The sequence below is a fragment of the Lissotriton helveticus genome, chromosome 11 (genome assembly GCF_964261635.1).
Source record: "Lissotriton helveticus chromosome 11, aLisHel1.1, whole genome shotgun sequence".
Taxonomy (NCBI): Eukaryota; Metazoa; Chordata; class Amphibia; order Caudata; family Salamandridae; genus Lissotriton; species Lissotriton helveticus.
The window spans coordinates 1,082,444,005-1,082,458,442 of NC_136072.1; the positions used below are offsets into that span (position 1 = coordinate 1,082,444,005).

The following is a 14,438-nucleotide window of genomic DNA, read 5'->3' on the forward strand; positions in this document are numbered from 1 at the left end:
CTCTTTTGTTTTCTCAGCTTTTTAAATACAGCAGTAATTTAGGGATTTATTTTCCTTGATGAGTTTTCGTTATTCTTTTATTTCTTCCCCTTTGTTCTCATCTTTGCTCCACGGATTCGCTTGGGTCAGTGATGGGCAGAGGACGGGCTTTGTTTCTGCTCTCTGAGGTGACTCGCAGTCCGGCGCAGGGCTGGGCTCTTCCGAGGTCTCATCTCCCATTCAAATGTGCACTAACCGCCCAGAAAGTTTTTTTCTGGGAGTGAAGGCATTTGTTATCAGTAGGAAAATGTGGAGAGGGTTCATACAGATTGTATGGAGTGTTTGAAACAGAACAAGAACTGACAAAGCTCTTGTTTTTGCCGTTTGACATTATGTAAAGTTTATTTCTAATGCTCTTTGTGGCACTGAGTAATTGATGTTACCCAGCTCTATGACAGGGGCGTAGCTTCTGTTGGTGCAGCAGGTGCAGTTGCACTGGCGCCCACAGACCTGCGGGACCCACTGAACCCTGATTATTGCGGTATTTTATATTCCAAACTTCAACAAGGGGGCCTATTTTCTTCCTTGCTCTAGGGCCCATTTTTTCACCTGAGAGCCTTGAAAGACTGCATGGATCCTCTCTGATTTCAATTGGTGACAATGAGGTCAGGCAAAGAGCTCTTGTGTGGCTGCATCAGCCCAACTGGGCTACCAGATCTGGCACATTTGTATGCTGCATGCAGACGGAGACACACAACGTACACACAGCCATATATAGGGCAAGTATAAAAATCTGTATTGTGACGCAGCTGCGGCATAAATGTTGCGGCCCATTTACAATGTGACGCATCTAGGGAAATGTGTCACATTGTAAAGTCCCGCATCATATTATACCTGCGTCAGGTATAATGTATGCAGGGTGGGCGTTCCCACGCTAAAAGCCTTCTAGAACTGACGCACTGAAATCTACAAGATTTCACTATATCACTCTACGCCTTCACTGTGTCAAAATCCCTACGCCTGCACAGACCAGGCATAAGTTATGACTCAGGGCTTTTTGCGTCACTTTCATGAGAATTTCCAGCAATGCGTCACTTTTGTGCCAACAGATGCGTCAGAATTTCTGACGCATCTGTTAATTCTTGCGCCATGGAGCGCTGTAATGTAAATACAGCACATTCATCGTGGCACAAGGACATTCAGCACTGACTCAAGGAAACTTATGCATCCATGCAGTTGCGTCAGGTCCTTGTGAATATTCCCTTAAAATGTTTTGAAAACCAGGAAACCAGTATATTGTACCTCCTAAAGCTAAAAATGAAATGCAGCAAATGCAACTATGTAGTGCCATGAAATGGCAGACGTGCATTATGGAATATGGAAAAATGTATCTATAATTTATTTTCCTTTAAATTGATTGCCGTTCCTTCTCTAGTAAACATTTGAAGATAGTGGGACCTATGAGGATGCTATTATGAATTTGTGCTTCTTATATTTTCCACAACCCATGGTTAGCAGCCTAGATCTCATCTTTGTGTGAAGGTATATCTGCCTGAGCATCAAATCCATAACTTGGGAGGGTGCTTCTTACCTGTACAGCTATTTAGCATACAATTTCCCATAATTCTCTCCGTGTGGCTATCGACGCTTTTGGGGCAGAGAGCTGATAGAACTTAGTAAAACAACACCATTATATGTCTTACATTGCCTATCAGAAGCAGTGGAGGAGTAGTTATGCATAAACAGATAACATCTTTTGAAAAGGAATCATGTTCTTTGTAACATGAGGTACTAGGGCAAGTGTGCATGAAATTCACACTAAATTGTTTAGCTTTGCGCAGTGGCAGTATCGTAGCCAATGAGGTTTAACCGAGGCGCGATTATTGCTTATTGAAAACTTTACCCAATACCCCGTCATGGAGACTTGAAATATAGTCGAAATGGCAATTTTTGACAGTCTCTTCGGTGACTGGAGAGTATGTAATTAAAAAATAAGATAGTTTATTTTGCAATGCAATTTACTTGCAGGTTTGTGTTCTGTGACAAGGACAAAACGGTGACTCTATTTGGCTTCAGTTTACTCTTTACATTCTCTTTTGTTTTCTCAGCTTTTTAAATACAGCAGTAATTTAGGGATTTATTTTCCTTGATGAGTTTTCGTTATTCTTTTATTTCTTCCCCTTTGTTCTCATCTTTGCTCCACGGTTTCGCTTGGGTCAGTGATGGGCAGAGGACGGGCTTTGTTTCTGCTCTCTGAGGTGACTCGCAGTCCGTGCAGGGCTGGGCTATTCCGAGGTCTCATCTCCCATTCAAATGTGCACTAACCGCCCAGAAAGTTTTTTTCTGGGAGCGAAGGCATTTGTTATCAGTAGGAAAATGTGGAGAGGGTTCATACAGATTGTATGGAGTGTTTGAAACAGAACAAGAACTGACAAAGCTCTTGTTTTTGCCGTTTGACATTATGTAAAGTTTATTTCTAATGCTCTTTGTGGCACTGAGTAATTGATGTTACCCAGCTCTATGACAGGGGCGTAGCTTCTGTTGGTGCAGCAGGTGCAGTTGCACTGGCGCCCACAGACCTGCGGGACCCACTGAACCCTGATTATTGCGGTATTTTATATTCCAAACTTCAACAAGGGGGCCTATTTTCTTCCTTGCTCTAGGGCCCATTTTTTCACCTGAGAGCCTTGAAAGACTGCATGGATCCTCTCTGATTTGAATTAGTGACAATGAGGTCAGGCAAAGAGCTCATGTGTGGCTGCATCAGCCCAACTGGGCTACCAGATCTGGCACATTTGTATGCTGCATGCAGACGGAGACACACAACGTACACACAGCCATATATAGGGCAAGTATAAAAATCTGTATTGTGACGCAGCTGCGGCATAAAAGTTGCGGCCCATTTACAATGTGACGCATCTAGGGAGATGTGTCACATTGTAAAGTCCCGCATCATATTATACCTGCGTCAGGTATAATGTATGCAGGGTGGGCGTTCCCACGCTAAAAGCCTTCTAGAACTGACGCACTGAAATCTACAAGATTTCACTACATCACTCTACGCCTTCACTGTGTCAAAATCCCTACGCCTGCACAGACCAGGCATAAGTTATGACTCAGGGCTTTTTGCGTCACTATCATGAGCATTTCCAGCAATGCGTCACTTTTGTGCCAACAGATGCGTCAGAATTTCTGACGCATCTGTTAATTCTAGCGCCATGGAGCGCTGTATTGTAAATACAGCACATTCATCGTGGCTCAAGGACATTCAGCACTGACTCAAGGAAACTTATGCATCCATGCAGTTGCGTCAGGTCCTTGTGAATCTTCCCCTAAAATGTTTTGAAAACCAGGAAACCAGTATATTGTACCTCCTAAAGGTAAAAATGAAATGCAGCAAATGCAACTATGTAGTGCCATGAAATGGCAGACGTGCATTATGGAATATGGAAAAATGTATCTATAATTTATTTTCCTTTAAATTGATTGCCGTTCCTTCTCTAGTAAACATTTGAAGACAGTGGGACCTATGAGGATGCTATTATGAATTTGTGCTTCTTATATTTTCCACAACCCATGGTTAGCAGCCTAGATCTCATCTTTGTGTGAAGGTATATCTGCCTGAGCATCAAATCCATAACTTGGGAGGGTGCTGCTTATCTGTACAGCTATTTAGCATACAATTTCCCATAAGTCTCTGCGTGTGGCCATCGACGGTTTGGGGCAGAGAGCTGATAGAAATTAGTAAAACAACACCATTATATGTCTTACATTGCCTATCAGAAGCAGTGGAGGAGTAGTTATGCATAAACAGATAACATCTTTTGAAAAGGAATCATGTTCTTTGTAACATGAGGTACTAGGGCAAGTGTGCATGAAATTCACACTAAATTGTTTAGCTTTGCGCAGTGGCAGTATCGTAGCCAATGAGGTTTAACCGAGGCGCGATTATTGCTTATTGAAAACTTTATCCAATACCCTGTCATGGAGACTTGAAATATAGTCGAAATGGCAATTTTTGACAGTCTCTTCGAAGACTGGAGAATATGTAATTAAAAAATAAGATAGTTTATTTTGCAATGCAATTTACTTGCAGGTTTGTGATCTGTGACAAGGACAAAACGGTGACTCTATTTGGCTTCAGTTTACTCTTTACGTTCTCTTTTGTTTTCTCAGATTTTTAAATACAGCAGTAATTTAGGGATTTATTTTCCTTGATGAGTTTTCGTTATTCTTTTATTTCTTCCCCTTTGTTCTCATCTTTGCTCCACGGATTCGCTTGGGTCAGTGATGGGCAGAGGACGGGCTTTGTTTCTGCTCTCTGAGGTGACTCGCAGTCCGGCGCAGGGCTGGGCTCTTCCGAGGTCTCATCTCCCATTCAAATGTGCACTAACCGCCCAGAAAGTATTTTTCTGGGAGCGAAGGCATTTGTTATCAGTAGGAAAATGTGGAGAGGGTTCATACAGATTGTATGGTGTGTTTGAAACAGAACAAGAACTGACAAAGCTCTTGTTTTTGCCGTTTGACATTATGTAAAGTTTATTTCTAATGCTCTTTGTGGCACTGAGTAATTGATGTTACCCAGCTCTATGACAGGGGCGTAGCTTCTGTTGGTGCAGCAGGTGCAGTTGCACTGGCGCCCACAGACCTGCGGGACCCACTGAACCCTGATCATTGCGGTATTTTATATTCCAAACTTCAACAAGGGGGCCTATTTTCTTCCTTGCTCTAGGGCCCATTTTTTCACCTGAGAGCCTTGAAAGACTGCATGGATCCTCTCTGATTTGAATTGGTGACAATGAGGTCAGGCAAAGAGCTCTTGTGTGGCTGCATCAGCCCAACTGGGCTCCCAGATCTGGCACATTTGTATGCTGCATGCAGACGGAGACACACAACGTACACACAGCCATATATAGGGCAAGTATAAAAATCTGTATTGTGACGCAGCTGCGGCATAAATGTTGCGGCCCATTTACAATGTGACGCATCTAGGGAGATGTGTCACATTGTAAAGTCCCGCATCATATTATACCTGCGTCAGGTATAATGTATGCAGGGTGGGCGTTCCCACGCTAAAAGCCTTCTAGAACTGACGCACTGAAATCTACAAGATTTCACTACATCACTCTACGCCTTCACTGTGTCAAAATCCCTACGCCTGCACAGACCAGGCATAAGTTATGACTCAGGGCTTTTTGCGTCACTTTCATGAGCATTTCCAGCAATGCGTCACTTTTGTGCCAACAGATGCGTCAGAATTTCTGACGCATCTGTTAATTCTTGCGCCATGGAGCGCTGTAATGTAAATACAGCACATTCATCGTGGCACAAGGTCATTCAGCACTGACTCAAGGAAACTTATGCATCCATGCAGTTGCGTCAGGTCCTTGTGAATATTCCCCTAAAATGTTTTGAAAACCAGGAAACCAGTATATTGTACCTCCTAAAGCTAAAAATGAAATGCAGCAAATGCAACTATGTAGTGCCATGAAATGGCAGACGTGCATTATGGAATATGGAAAAATGTATCTATAATTTATTTTCCTTTAAATTGATTGCCGTTCCTTCTCTAGTAAACATTTGAAGACAGTGGGACCTATGAGGATGCTATTATGAGTTTGTGCTTCTTATATTTTCCACAACCCATGGTTAGCAGCCTAGATCTCATCTTTGTGTGAAGGTATATTTGCCTGACCATCAAATCCATAACTTGGGAGGGTGCTGCTTACCTGTACAGCTATTTAGCATACAATTTCCCATAATTCTCTGCGTGTGGCTATCGACGCTTTTGGGGCAGAGAGCTGATAGAACTTAGTAAAACAACACCATTATATGTCTTACATTGCCTATCAGAAGCAGTGGAGGAGTAGTTATGCATAAACAGATAACATCTTTTGAAAAGGAATCATGTTCTTTGTAACATGAGGTACTAGGGCAAGTGTGCATGAAATTCACACTAAATTGTTTAGCTTTGCGCAGTGGCAGTATCGTAGCCAATGAGGTTTAACCGAGGCGCGATTATTGCTTATTGAAAACTTTACCCAATACCCTGTCATGGAGACTTGAAATATAGTCGAAATGGCAATTTTTGACAGTCTCTTCGGTGACTGGAGAGTATGTAATTAAAAAATAAGGTAGTTTATTTTGCAATGCAATTTACTTGCAGGTTTGTGATCTGTGACAAGGACAAAACGGTGACTCTATTTGGCTTCAGTTTACTCTTTACGTTCTCTTTTGTTTTCTCAGTTTTTAAATACAGCAGTAATTTAGGGATTTATTTTTCTTGATGAGTTTTCGTTATTCTTTTATTTCTTCCCCTTTGTTCTCATCTTTGCTCCACGGCTTCGCTTGGGTCAGTGATGGGCAGAGGACGGGCTTTGTTTCTGCTCTCTGAGGTGACTCGCAGTCCGGCGCAGGGCTGGGCTATTCCGAGGTCTCATCTCCCATTCAAATGTGCACTAACCGCCCAGAAAGTTTTTTTCTGGGAGCGAAGGCATTTGTTATCAGTAGGAAAATGTGGAGAGGGTTCATACAGATTGTATGGAGTGTTTGAAACAGAACAAGAACTGACAAAGCTCTTGTTTTTGCCTTTGACATTATGTAAAGTTTATTTCTAATGCTCTTTGTGGCACTGAGTAATTGATGTTACCCAGCTCTATGACAGGGGCGTAGCTTCTGTTGGTGCAGCAGGTGCAGTTGCACTGGCGCCCACAGACCTGCGGGACCCACTGAACCCTGATTATTGCGGTATTTTATATTCCAAACTTCAACAAGGGGGCCTATTTTCTTCCTTGCTCTAGGGCCCATTTTTTCACCTGAGAGCCTTGAAAGACTGCATGGATCCTCTCTGATTTGAATTGGTGACAATGAGGTCAGGCAGAGAGCTCTTGTGTGGCTGCATCAGCCCAACTGGGCTACCAGATCTGGCACATTTGTTTGCTGCATGCAGACAGAGACACAAAACGTACACACGGCCATATATAGGGCAAGTATAAAAATCTGTATTGTGACGCAGCTGCGGCATAAATGTTGTGGCCCATTTACAATGTGACGCATCTAGGGAGATGTGTCACATTGTAAAGTCCCGCATCATATTATACCTGCGTCAGGTATAATGTATGCAGGGTGGGCGTTCCCACGGTAAAAGCCTTCTAGAACTGACACACTGAAATCTACAAGATTTCACTACATCACTCTATGCCTTCACTGTGTCAAAATCCCTACGCCTGCACAGACCAGGCATAAGTTATGACTCAGGGCTTTTTGCGTTACTTTCATGAGCATTTCCAGCAATGCGTCACTTTTGTGCCAACAGATGCGTCAGAATTTCTGACGCATCTGTTAATTCTTGCGCCATGGAGCGCTGTATTGTTAATACAGCACATTCATCGTGGCACAAGGACATTCAGCACTGACTCAAGGAAACTTATGCATCCATGCAGTTGCGTCAGGTCCTTGTGAATCTTCCCCTAAAATGTTTTGAAAACCAGGAAACCAGTATATTGTACCTCCTAAAGGTAAAAATGAAATGCAGCAAATGCAACTATGTAGTGCCATGAAATGGCAGACGTGCATTATGGAATATGGAAAAATGTATCTATAATTTATTTTCCTTTAAATTGATTGCCGTTCCTTCTCTAGTAAACATTTGAAGACAGTGGGACCTATGAGGATGCTATTATGAATTTGTGCTTCTTATATTTTCCACAACCCATGGTTAGCAGCCTAGATCTCATCTTTGTGTGAAGGTATATCTGCCTGAGCATCAAATCCATAACTTGGGAGGGTGCTGCTTACCTGTACAGCTATTTAGCATACAATTTCCCATAATTCTCTGCGTGTGGCTATCGACGGTTTGGGGCAGAGAGCTGATAGAAATTAGTAAAACAACACCATTATATGTCTTACATTGCCTATCAGAAGCAGTGGAGGAGTAGTTATGCATAAACAGATAACATCTTTTGAAAAGGAATCATGTTCTTTGTAACATGAGGTACCAGGGCAAGTGTGCATGAAATTCACACTAAATTGTTTAGCTTTGCGCAGTGGCAGTATCGTAGCCAATTAGGTTTAACCGAGGCGTGATTATTGCTTATTGAAAACTTTACCCAATACCCCGTCATGAAAACTTGAAATATAGTCGAATTGGCAATTTTTGACAGTCTCTTCGGAGACTGGAGAATATGTAATTAAAAAATAAGATAGTTTATTTTGCAATGCAATTTACTTGCAGGTTTGTGATCTGTGACAAGGACAAAACGGTGACTCTATTTGGCTTCAGTTTACTCTTTACGTTCTCTTTTGTTTTCTCAGCTTTTTAAATACAGCAGTAATTTACGGATTTATTTTCCTTGATGAGTTTTCGTTATTCTTTTATTTCTTCCCCTTTGTTCTCATCTTTGCTCCACGGATTCGCTTGGGTCAGTGATGGGCAGAGGACGGGCTTTGTTTCTGCTCTCTGAGGTGACTCGCAGTCCGGCGCAGGGCTGGGCTCTTCCGAGGTCTCATCTCCCATTCAAATGTGCACTAACCGCCCAGAAAGTTTTTTTCTGGGAGCGAAGGCATTTGTTATCAGTAGGAAAATGTGGAGAGGGTTCATACAGATTGTATGGTGTGTTTGAAACAGAACAAGAACTGACAAAGCTCTTGTTTTTGCCGTTTGACATTATGTAAAGTTTATTTCTAATGCTCTTTGTGGCACTGAGTAATTGATGTTACCCAGCTCTATGACAGGGGCGTAGCTTCTGTTGGTGCAGCAGGTGCAGTTGCACTGGCGCCCACAGACCTGCGGGACCCACTGAACCCTGATTATTGCTTTATTTTATATTCCAAACTTCAACAAGGGGGCCTATTTTCTTCCTTGCTCTAGGGCCCATTTTTTCACCTGAGAGCCTTGAAAGACTGCATGGATCCTCTCTGATTTGAATTGGTGACAATGAGGTCAGGCAAAGAGCTCTTGTGTGGGTGCATCAGCCCAACTGGGCTCCCAGATCTGGCACATTTGTATGCTGCATGCAGACGGAGACACACAACGTACACACAGCCATATATAGGGCAAGTATAAAAATCTGTATTGTGACGCAGCTGCGGCATAAATGTTGCGGCCCATTTACAATGTGACGCATCTAGGGAGATGTGTCACATTGTAAAGTCCCGCATCATATTATACCTGCGTCAGGTATAATGTATGCAGGGTGGGCGTTCCCACGCTAAAAGCCTTCTAGAACTGACGCACTGAAATCTACAAGATTTCACTACATCACTCTACGCCTTCACTGTGTCAAAATCCCTACGCCTGCACAGACCAGGCATAAGTTATGACTCAGGGCTTTTTGCGTCACTTTCATGAGCATTTCCAGCAATGCGTCACTTTTGTGCCAACAGATGCGTCAGAATTTCTGACGCATCTGTTAATTCTTGCGCCATGGAGCGCTGTAATGTAAATACAGCACATTCATCGTGGCACAAGGACATTCAGCACTGACTCAAGGAAACCTATGCATCCATGCAGTTGCGTCAGGTCCTTGTGAATATTCCCCTAAAATGTTTTGAAAACCAGGAAACCAGTATATTGTACCTCCTAAAGCTAAAAATGAAATGCAGCAAATGCAACTATGTAGTGCCATGAAATGGCAGACGTGCATTATGGAATATGGAAAAATGTATCTATAATTTATTTTCCTTTAAATTGATTGCCGTTCCTTCTCTAGTAAACATTTGAAGACAGTGGGACCTATGAGGATGCTATTATGAGTTTGTGCTTCTTATATTTTCCACAACCCATGGTTAGCAGCCTAGATCTCATCTTTGTGTGAAGGTATATTTGCCTGACCATCAAATCCATAACTTGGGAGGGTGCTGCTTACCTGTACAGCTATTTAGCATACAATTTCCCATAATTCTCTGCGTGTGGCTATCGACGCTTTTGGGGCAGAGAGCTGATAGAACTTAGTAAAACAACACCATAATATGTCTTACATTGCCTATCAGAAGCAGTGGAGGAGTAGTTATGCATAAACAGATAACATCTTTTGAAAAGGAATCATGTTCTTTGTAACATGAGGTACTAGGGCAAGTGTGCATGAAATTCACACTAAATTGTTTAGCTTTGCGCAGTGGCAGTATCGTAGCCAATGAGGTTTAACCGAGGCGCGATTATTGCTTATTGAAAACTTTACCCAATACCCTGTCATGGAGACTTGAAATATAGTCGAAATGGCAATTTTTGACAGTCTCTTCAGTGACTGGAGAGTATGTAATTAAAAAATAAGATAGTTTATTTTGCAATGCAATTTACTTGCAGGTTTGTGATCTGTGACAAGGACAAAACGGTGACTCTATTTGGCTTCAGTTTACTCTTTACGTTCTCTTTTGTTTTCTCAGTTTTTAAATACAGCAGTAATTTAGGGATTTATTTTTCTTGATGAGTTTTCGTTATTCTTTTATTTCTTCCCCTTTGTTCTCATCTTTGCTCCACGGCTTCGCTTGGGTCAGTGATGGGCAGAGGACGGGCTTTGTTTCTGCTCTCTGAGGTGACTCGCAGTCCGGCGCAGGGCTGGGCTATTCCGAGGTCTCATCTCCCATTCAAATGTGCACTAACCGCCCAGAAAGTTTTTTTCTGGGAGCGAAGGCTTTTGTTATCAGTAGGAAAATGTGGAGAGGGTTCATACAGATTGTATGGAGTGTTTGAAACAGAACAAGAACTGACAAAGCTCTTGTTTTTGCCTTTGACATTATGTAAAGTTTATTTCTAATGCTCTTTGTGGCACTGAGTAATTGATGTTACCCAGCTCTATGACAGGGGCGTAGCTTCTGTTGGTGCAGCAGGTGCAGTTGCACTGGCGCCCACAGACCTGCGGGACCCACTGAACCCTGATTATTGCGGTATTTTATATTCCAAACTTCAACAAGGGGGCCTATTTTCTTCCTTGCTCTAGGGCCCATTTTTTCACCTGAGAGCCTTGAAAGACTGCATGGATCCTCTCTGATTTGAATTGGTGACAATGAGGTCAGGCAGAGAGCTCTTGTGTGGCTGCATCAGCCCAACTGGGCTACCAGATCTGGCACATTTGTTTGCTGCATGCAGACAGAGACACAAAACGTACACACAGCCATATATAGGGCAAGTATAAAAATCTGTATTGTGACGCAGCTGCGGCATAAATGTTGTGGCCCATTTACAATGTGACGCATCTAGGGAGATGTGTCACATTGTAAAGTCCCGCATCATATTATACCTGCGTCAGGTATAATGTATGCAGGGTGGGCGTTCCCACGGTAAAAGCCTTCTAGAACTGACACACTGAAATCTACAAGATTTCACTACATCACTCTATGCCTTCACTGTGTCAAAATCCCTACGCCTGCACAGACCAGGCATAAGTTATGACTCAGGGCTTTTTGCGTTACTTTCATGAGCATTTCCAGCAATGCGTCACTTTTGTGCCAACAGATGCGTCAGAATTTCTGACGCATCTGTTAATTCTTGCGCCATGGAGCGCTGTATTGTTAATACAGCACATTCATCGTGGCACAAGGACATTCAGCACTGACTCAAGGAAACTTATGCATCCATGCAGTTGCGTCAGGTCCTTGTGAATCTTCCCCTAAAATGTTTTGAAAACCAGGAAACCAGTATATTGTACCTCCTAAAGGTAAAAATGAAATGCAGCAAATGCAACTATGTAGTGCCATGAAATGGCAGACGTGCATTATGGAATATGGAAAAATGTATCTATAATTTATTTTCCTTTAAATTGATTGCCGTTCCTTCTCTAGTAAACATTTGAAGACAGTGGGACCTATGAGGATGCTATTATGAATTTGTGCTTCTTATATTTTCCACAACCCATGGTTAGCAGCCTAGATCTCATCTTTGTGTGAAGGTATATCTGCCTGAGCATCAAATCCATAACTTGGGAGGGTGCTGCTTACCTGTACAGCTATTTAGCATACAATTTCCCATAATTCTCTGCGTGTGGCTATCGACGGTTTGGGGCAGAGAGCTGATAGAAATTAGTAAAACAACACCATTATATGTCTTACATTGCCTATCAGAAGCAGTGGAGGAGTAGTTATGCATAAACAGATAACATCTTTTGAAAAGGAATCATGTTCTTTGTAACATGAGGTACCAGGGCAAGTGTGCATGAAATTCACACTAAATTGTTTAGCTTTGCGCAGTGGCAGTATCGTAGCCAATGAGGTTTAACCGAGGCGTGATTATTGCTTATTGAAAACTTTACCCAATACCCCGTCATGGAAACTTGAAATATAGTCGAAATGGCAATTTTTGACAGTCTCTTTGGAGACTGGAGAATATGTAATTAAAAAATAAGATAGTTTATTTTGCAATGCAATTTACTTGCAGGTTTGTGATCTGTGACAAGGACAAAACGGTGACTCTATTTGGCTTCAGTTTACTCTTTACGTTCTCTTTTGTTTTCTCAGCTTTTTAAATACAGCAGTAATTTACGGATTTATTTTCCTTGATGAGTTTTCGTTATTCTTTTATTTCTTCCCCTTTGTTCTCATCTTTGCTCCACGGATTCGCTTGGGTCAGTGATGGGCAGAGGACGGGCTTTGTTTCTGCTCTCTGAGGTGACTCGCAGTCCGGCGCAGGGCTGGGCTCTTCCGAGGTCTCATCTCCCATTCAAATGTGCACTAACCGCCCAGAAAGTTTTTTTCTGGGAGCGAAGGCATTTGTTATCAGTAGGAAAATGTGGAGAGGGTTCATACAGATTGTATGGAGTGTTTGAAACAGAACAAGAACTGACAAAGCTCTTGTTTTTGCCGTTTGACATTATGTAAAGTTTATTTCTAATGCTCTTTGTGGCACTGAGTAATTGATGTTACCCAGCTCTATGACAGGGGCGTAGCTTCTATTGGTGCAGCAGGTGCAGTTGCACTGGCGCCCACAGACCTGCGGGACCCACTGAACCCTGATTATTGCGGTATTTTATATTCCAAACTTCAACAAGGGGGCCTATTTTCTTCCTTGCTCTAGGGCCCATTTTTTCACCTGAGAGCCTTGAAAGACTGCATGGATCCTCTCTGATTTGAATTGGTGACAATGAGGTCAGGCAGAGAGCTCTTGTGTGGCTGCATCAGCCCAACTGGGCTACCAGATCTGGCACATTTGTTTGCTGCATGCAGACGGAGACACAAAACGTACACACAGCCATATATAGGGCAAGTATAAAAATCTGTATTGTGACGCAGCTGCGGCATAAATGTTGCGGCCCATTTACAATGTGACGCATCTAGGGAGATGTGTCACATTGTAAAGTCCCGCATCATATTATACCTGCGTCAGGTATAATGTATGCAGGGTGGGCGTTCCCACGGTAAAAGCCTTCTAGAACTGACACACTGAAATCTACAAGATTTCACTACATCACTCTATGCCTTCACTGTGTCAAAATCCCTACGCCTGCACAGACCAGGCATAAGTTATGACTCAGGGCTTTTTGCGTCACTTTCATGAGCATTTCCAGCAATGCGTCACTTTTGTGCCAACAGATGCGTCAGAATTTCTGACGCATCTGTTAATTCTTGCGCCATGGAGCGCTGTAATGTAAATACAGCACATTCATCGTGGCACAAGGACATTCAGCACTGACTCAAGGAAACTTATGCATCCATGCAGTTGCGTCAGGTCCTTGTGAATATTCCCCTAAAATGTTTTGAAAACCAGGAAACCAGTATATTGTACCTCCTAAAGCTAAAAATGAAATGCAGCAAATGCAACTATGTAGTGCCATGAAATGGCAGACGTGCATTATGGAATATGGAAAAATGTATCTATAATTTATTTTCCTTTAAATTGATTGCCGTTCCTTCTCTAGTATACATTTGAAGACAGTGGGACCTATGAGGATGCTATTATGAGTTTGTGCTTCTTATATTTTCCACAACCCATGGTTAGCAGCCTAGATCTCATCTTTGTGTGAAGGTATATTTGCCTGACCATCAAATCCATAACTTGGGAGGGTGCTGCTTACCTGTACAGCTATTTAGCATACAATTTCCCATAATTCTCTGCGTGTGGCTATCGACGCTTTTGGGGCAGAGAGCTGATAGAACTTAGTAAAACAACACCATTATATGTCTTACATTGCCTATCAGAAGCAGTGGAGGAGTAGTTATGCATAAACAGATAACATCTTTTGAAAAGGAATCATGTTCTTTGTAACATGAGGTACTAGGGCAAGTGTGCATGAAATTCACACTAAATTGTTTAGCTTTGCGCAGTGGCAGTATCGTAGCCAATGAGGTTTAACCGAGGCGCGATTATTGCTTATTGAAAACTTTACCCAATACCCTGTCATGGAGACTTGAAATATAGTCGAAATGGCAATTTTTGACAGTCTCTTCGGTGACTGGAGAGTATGTAATTAAAAAATAAGATAGTTTATTTTGCAATGCAATTTACTTGCAGGTTTGTGATCTGTGACAAG

General features: G+C 42.4%; 7 non-coding genes across 7 annotated transcripts; all 7 read left to right on the plus strand.

Moving 5' to 3' along the window:
- The first annotated feature begins 1,808 nt into the window (after positions 1 to 1,808).
- On the plus strand, positions 1,809 to 1,948 carry LOC144793766 (U4 spliceosomal RNA). The gene has a single exon (XR_013603234.1). It is a non-coding gene; the product is annotated as a U4 spliceosomal RNA (small nuclear RNA).
- A 1,928-nt stretch (positions 1,949 to 3,876) lies between these two features.
- On the plus strand, positions 3,877 to 4,016 carry LOC144793928 (U4 spliceosomal RNA). The gene has a single exon (XR_013603377.1). It is a non-coding gene; the product is annotated as a U4 spliceosomal RNA (small nuclear RNA).
- A 1,930-nt stretch (positions 4,017 to 5,946) lies between these two features.
- LOC144793880 (U4 spliceosomal RNA) lies at positions 5,947 to 6,086 on the plus strand. The gene has a single exon (XR_013603333.1). It is a non-coding gene; the product is annotated as a U4 spliceosomal RNA (small nuclear RNA).
- A 1,927-nt stretch (positions 6,087 to 8,013) lies between these two features.
- LOC144793029 (U4 spliceosomal RNA) lies at positions 8,014 to 8,153 on the plus strand. Its single transcript, XR_013602701.1, has one exon. It is a non-coding gene; the product is annotated as a U4 spliceosomal RNA (small nuclear RNA).
- Positions 8,154 to 10,083: 1,930 nt separating this feature from the next.
- LOC144793857 (U4 spliceosomal RNA) lies at positions 10,084 to 10,223 on the plus strand. Its single transcript, XR_013603314.1, has one exon. It is a non-coding gene; the product is annotated as a U4 spliceosomal RNA (small nuclear RNA).
- A 1,927-nt stretch (positions 10,224 to 12,150) lies between these two features.
- LOC144793887 (U4 spliceosomal RNA) lies at positions 12,151 to 12,290 on the plus strand. The gene has a single exon (XR_013603339.1). It is a non-coding gene; the product is annotated as a U4 spliceosomal RNA (small nuclear RNA).
- Positions 12,291 to 14,220: 1,930 nt separating this feature from the next.
- LOC144793881 (U4 spliceosomal RNA) lies at positions 14,221 to 14,360 on the plus strand. The gene has a single exon (XR_013603334.1). It is a non-coding gene; the product is annotated as a U4 spliceosomal RNA (small nuclear RNA).
- Positions 14,361 to 14,438: the final 78 nt, after the last annotated feature.